Here is a 5413-nt window from a genome sequence, read left to right as displayed (position 1 = left end):
TCGTGCAAAATGGGATTAATCGGGCAATTTGCCAGTCAGCCTGGTCCTAATCCATCTGGGTCTTTGACCTACCTCAGCAGTAGTCAGGGAACCCAGTTACACTTACCTAGGTCGCGTCCACCAGCGACTTGAAAACGAAAATGGCTGACCCGGTTGTTCTGGTGACGTCAGCCCTTGTGTGTGTGTGCATCACCGGGCTGCATCTACTGAAATGCTCAGAGTTTACATCCTGCTGCTCCTCTAATAACTGCAGCATTCACCTGACAGCGGAGGTCACAACAGTGTCCTGCTGAACTGCAGCACAGCAGAGTTGATTAGCCAGCATCTGAAGATTGCTCCCATTCCCATTTGGCATTTGGACTTCGATTCATCATTTCCAGTACTACTTCCAGTAAGTGCTTGGTGCTTCATTAAATGCGTCATCGCAGGGGCGGAATCCCCCTTAAATCTCCAGGTTGGCTATTAAATGGGTTGATCCTCCTGCAGCCTAAAAGGTACAGGAAGCACCTTTGCCCAACTAATCGCACCTGAGTCCCAGGAGGGTTACCTAGGTGCTGCAGGTTAAAAGTGCTCAGGTTAAAAGTGTTTGATGCTCAGCATGGAACAGAACAGGCAGAACTGCGCAGAAGGCACCACTGTTTTGGTGAAAACTGCATTTTATTGCTGTTAGTTGGAGTTTGTTGGACGCAATGCCCTGGTGAAACCTTTCACCATGTTCGTCACTGACTGCACCAAGATCAGCAGGGAAGAAGCCCAAGTGCAATTTCAAGTCAGTAGATTGGGCAGTATTCAAGGGCTGAGCCGAGGATCTGAACAATTGCACAAGAGCTGTCACAGACTTCGTCAGAACACCTGTGGACAAGTGTGCCCCACCAAATCATTCCCCAACCAGAAACCCTGGATGAACAATGAAATCCGGAACATGTGTGAGGCAGATCACAGGCATTTAAGTTTGGAGATCCAGATGAATACAGAAGGAGCAGGTATGACCTATCAAATGCCATCTCTTGGCAAAGTAGAGATTCCAGATGAAAATGGAAACAACAAAGGACATCTGACAGCTGTGGCAGGCTCTAAATTACATAACCTGCTACAAATCCAAGTCCAGTGCAGTAGCAAATGACAAAGCTTCACTCAAAGAGGAACTCAATGCCTTTTACACTCAATTTGACAGTGTTAGGGAAGAGCCACCCCTCTGCACTCCTACATCCCCTGATAATCCTATCCTGTCTGTATCTGAGGATGGCATGTGAGCTGCCTTCAGTAGAGTGAATCCGAGAAAAGCATCCGGTACAGAGAAGTACCCAGTTTATTATTAAAAATCTGTGCTGACCAACTTACCAATGTATTCACAGATATCTCCAACATCACACTCTGGCAGGGCATGGTACCCATCTGTTTCAAACAGACATCAATCATACTGGTGCCCAAGAAGAATGTAGTAACCTGCCTTGATGATTATCAACCAGTAGCACTTACATCAACAGTGATGAAGTGTTTTGAAAGGCTGGTGACGAAGCAGATCAGCTCCTGTCTTAGCAACATGGATCTGTCCTAGATCACCTAACATAGCAACAAGTCTACTGCGGATGCTATCTCACTGGTGCTACAAAAAGCCCGGAAAACCAGGACAGCAAAGATGTATTCATCAGGATGCTCTTTATCAACTACAGTTTGGCATTTAACACCATTATCCCATCAAAACTGATCTCCAAACTCCAAAACGTGGGACTCAACAGCCCAGTGCATAATTGGATCATGGATTTCCTCACCTTCAGACCAGAATCAGTAAGGACTGGGAAGAACATCTCCTTCCACAATCTCTATCAGTATGGGTCTGCACTCTTAGCACCCTGCTCTACTCACTTTACAGATATGACTATGTAGTTTGGTACGTCAATAGCACCATCTATAGATTTGCTGATGGTACACAGTAGTGGGTTGTATAAAGCAAAGGGGTGGGTCAGCATACAGGATGGAAAGTGAAATCTTGGCTGAATGGTGCAGCTACAACACCATTGTCACCAAAACTAAGGAGCTGATTGTTGACTTCAGGAAGGGAAAACCAGAGGTTTACAATCCAGTGATCATTGGGGGATCAGAGGGAGAGAGGGTGAGAAAATTTAAGTTCTTAGGAATTACTATCTCAGAGAATCTTTGCTGGACCCAACACACAAATGGCCTCATGAAGAAAGCACGTCAGCACCTCTACTTCCTCAGGAGTTTGCAGAGATTTGGTATGACATCAGAAACCCTGGCAAATTTCTACAGATGTGTGGTGGAAAGTGTGCTGACCAGCTGCATCAAAGTCTGGTATGGGGAAACCAATACCCCTGAGCATAAAGCCATCCAAGAGGTAGTGGACATCACAGCTCAGGACATCACAGGCAAAATCTTTCCCACCATCGAGAACATCTGGAAGGAAGGCTGCTATCGGAGCTGCAATCAAGGATCCACACCACCCAGCACAGGCTCTGTCTTTGCTGCTACCATCTGGAAAAAGACATAAATGCCACAAGACTCACTTCACCAGATTCAGTAACAGCTGCTACCCCTCCGCCATTAGACTCCTCAACAAACAACTCAATCGGTGATTCATTTAAGGACTCTTACTTGTGCCCTTTATTGATTTTTTTAATTCTCTCTGTATTGCACAGTTTGTTTACATTCATTATCTGTTTACAGTTATTTATTTGTTTACATGTGTACACTTTAAGTGGTAATTCTGCCTCGACCAAAGGAAAAAAGAATCTCAGGGTTGTATGTGATGTCATGTATGTATTCTGAAATCTGAGAAAATGAATTTTTAATGGCATATTGCACTTCCATGGTTTTGTATGCTTGAAATAGACTTAAAAAAAAAAGACAGGAAATACAAAAATAGGTATGTGATAGGAAATTTTAAGGTGAATTTTACAATCAGCAGCCCAAAATCAATGGAATACCCCCAGAAGTGTTCAGGAAGCAAAATCTTCGCTGTCTGTGTAATCAGGGATGAATATCAAGGAGGAATGTCAAAACCATAGATGCTTCCAGGAAATATGTCTGTATGATCTGAAAAGTGAGTTAAACATTAAGCAAAAAGAAATATATTTGTGACTGGTATTATCAAAGCTTCTCTAGTGAAATATAATTTCTCCAGACTTGAGGAATGGGCATTAGTCCAAGATTGCTATAGAATTACAAAAGGACAAATCAACACAACTCACATGTGACACAAAAAAAAACCATTACTTTATGGGTCATGAATTAGGATTCCAGTATCATTTAGTTTTGTTAATGATGGACGTAAAAAGCAAGGGGAGGCTCAGTAGATGTTTTGCCAGCTTGAAAAAAAATGTGATTTATGAAGCAGACATATTTAGTAAAAGGAAATTTTCTGACAAATTTGATCTTGCAGGATCATTCATTATGGAGCTGTCACCAGCAGTGAGGCCTGGAATGAAAAAGCAGATAAAGGAAAAAAAGATATTCCCCTTGTCCTCCATCTCACTGACTTTTTTCACAAAACAAATGCGTGTTCACATGGTTCAAGTTATCACATATTCCATCCCAGGTGCTTTGTTCAAGCATCTTTATGCGTGTGTTCTGTCGCAGACCAGCAGCAATCGAAATTCACCAAGAGGTGGTTATTGTTTTTCTTTTAAAATTATATATATATATATATATATATATATATTATAACAAGTAATAATATAACAACTTAGCTAAACTTAATCCCAGCTGTTTACGCGTGCGTGCGTGCGTGCGTGCGTGCGTGCGTGCGTGCGTGCGTGCGTGCGTGCATGCGTGCGTGCATGCGAAATACCCAAACCATTACATCTGCGGCACAATTCTGGAAAGTCATTCCAAATTTCAGTCTTCAAAGTGCATAGTTGTAATGCAGACTTTTAAACTGATGTACAGAAGTAATCGTAAAGACAATGGGACAGAATGAGTGACTGATCTTCTGAAAACTCACGAATCATGGTTGAGTTTCTTCCAGAGAAATCTCCTTTCATACAATTGTTGTCACAACTCTCCTTTTCCTTGAATAGGGGAAAGGAAATGTGTGACTTCCATGATGGTTCCAAAACCCAAGCACTGGTTAGTAAAAATGACCGTCACAATGCAGGAATCCACCTGCTACCTTTACCCAGATACAGGTCAAACGAAGTGACTGTTCCATTGGTCACAGTGGTTCATTAATTCCTCTGATGAGGAGAATCATCCAAATTGTCCATTTCATACAGAATCACTCCACCTCTGTGTTTATCAGATTGGCTGGTCCTTCAACAAAAATCCTGTTTCTTTAAATAGCCCACTCATACAACTCTCTGTAAGGATTCCACCTGTTTTCCTGGATAAACACCATTGTTCCTTCTCTTCTTTCAGTGCATTAACTTTGTTTATAGTTTGTACTTGATGGTGCCATCCAGTCTCACCGCAATTGTGAATGTTTGCAGCCTGTATTAACCCTTTCTAAATGAAATATGAGCACATAATATTTTGATACAATATCTTAGAGTATAGTGAGCAGTCTTGAAAGATCCCAACAATGAAGACGCTGTTTACATCCGGTACCGCACGGATGGCAGTCTCTTCAATCTGAGGCGCCTGCAAGCTCACACCAAGACACAAGAGAAACTTGTCCGTGAACTACTCTTTGCAGATGATGCCGCTTTAGTTGCCCATTCAGAGCCATCTCTTCAGCGCTTGACGTCCTGCTTTGCGGAAACTGCCAAAATGTTTGGCCTGGAAGTCAGCCTGAAGAAAACTGAGGTCCTCCATCAGCCAGCTCCCCACCATGACTACCAGCCCCCCCACATCTCCATCGGGCACACAAAACTCAAAACGGTCAACCAGTTTACCTATCTCGGCTGCACCATTTCATCAGATGCAAGGATCGACAATGAGATAGACAACAGACTCGCCAAGGCAAATAGCACCTTTGGAAGACTACACAAAAGAGTCTGGAAAAACAACCAACTGAAAAACCTCACAAAGATAAGCGTATACAGAGCCGTTGTCATACCCACACTCCTGTTCGGCTCCGAATCATGGGTCCTCTACCGGCACCACCTACGGCTCCTAGAACGCTTCCACCAGCGTTGTCTCCGCTCCATCCTCAACATCCATTGGAGCGCTCACACCCCTAACGTCGAGGTACTCGAGTTGGCAGAGGTCGACAGCATCGAGTCCACGCTGCTGAAGATCCAGCTGCGCTGGATGGGTCACGTCTCCAGAATGGAGGACCATCGCCTTCCCAAGATCGTATTATATGGCGAGCTCTCCACTGGCCACCGTGACAGAGGTGCACCAAAGAAAAGGTACAAGGACTGCCTAAAGAAATCTCTTGGTGCCTGCCACATTGACCACCGCCAGTGGGCTGATAACGCCTCAAACCGTGCATCTTGGCGCCTCACAGTTTGGC

This window comes from Narcine bancroftii, chromosome 1 (assembly GCF_036971445.1).
Source record: "Narcine bancroftii isolate sNarBan1 chromosome 1, sNarBan1.hap1, whole genome shotgun sequence".
NCBI lineage: Eukaryota > Metazoa > Chordata > Chondrichthyes > Torpediniformes > Narcinidae > Narcine > Narcine bancroftii.
Note: the sequence above shows the minus strand (reverse complement) of the source record.